Source organism: Myotis davidii, unplaced genomic scaffold (assembly GCF_000327345.1).
Source record: "Myotis davidii unplaced genomic scaffold, ASM32734v1 scaffold18, whole genome shotgun sequence".
NCBI classification, from domain to species: domain Eukaryota; kingdom Metazoa; phylum Chordata; class Mammalia; order Chiroptera; family Vespertilionidae; genus Myotis; species Myotis davidii.
In genome coordinates this window covers 4,044,474-4,045,561 of record NW_006292696.1, presented here as the reverse complement: position 1 = coordinate 4,045,561, position 1,088 = coordinate 4,044,474, and positions in this window count along the sequence as shown.

The window sequence follows — 1,088 nt, the reverse complement described above, 5'->3', positions numbered from 1 at the left end:
TTTGTTAGTTGGAAGTTTTTTGATTCCTGCTTCAATTTCCTCCATTCATTTTGGCCTTTCAGATTTTTTTTATTCCTCCTGGTTGAGTTTTGGGAGGTTTTATTTTTTTAGGAATATGCCCATTTCTTCTAGGTTGGCCAGTTCATTGGAATTGAGTTGCTCATAGTCTTTTTTTTTATGATTCTTCATATTTCTGTGGGGTTTGTTGTTATTTCACCTCTTTTATTTCTAATTTTGTTTATTTGGGTCCTCTCTCTTTGCCTCCTGGTGAGACTTCCTAGCAACTCATTAATCTTGTTTATCCTTTCAAAAAACCGGCTCTTGGTTTCATTGATCTTTTTGTTGTTGTTCTCTATGTCATTTATTTCTTCTCTGATCATTATTATCTCCTTCATTCTGCTCACTCTGCACTTTTGCTGTTGCCCTCTTTCTAATTCTTTAAGTTGTAGAGTTAGATGATTTATTACCTTTGTTTTCTCGTGTTTTTTTTTTTTTTTTTTTTTTTTTTTTTTAAGGTAGGCCTGTAGAGCTAATAACTTCCCTTTCAGGACTGCTTTCACTGTGTCCCACAGATTTTGGATTATTGTATTTTCATTGTCATTCATTTCCAGGATGTTTTTAATTTCTTCTTTGATCTCTTGGTAACCCAATCATTGCTTGATAACATGCTATTCAGCTTCCAAGTGTTTGAATTTTTTGATTGCTATTATTGTAGTTTATTTCTAAAATTATGCCATTGTAGTCTGAGAAGATGCTTGATATGATGCCACCAGTCCCTTTAGCATTTCTTCTTGAACTTGAAGAGACTTTGCCTGTGACCCGATATGTGGTCTATCTTTGAAAATGACCCATGTGCACTTGAGAAGAATGTATATTTCATGGCTTTGGGGTGAAAAGTTCTGAAGATGTCAATTAATTCCATCTGATTTAGTGAGTCATTTAGGATTACTGTTTCTTTGCTGATTTTTTGTCTAGAGCATGAGTGGGCAAACTTTTTGACTTGAGGGCCACAATGGGTTCTTAAACTGGACCGGAGGGCCGGAACAAAAGCATGGATGGAGTGTTTGTGTGAGCTAATATAAATTCAC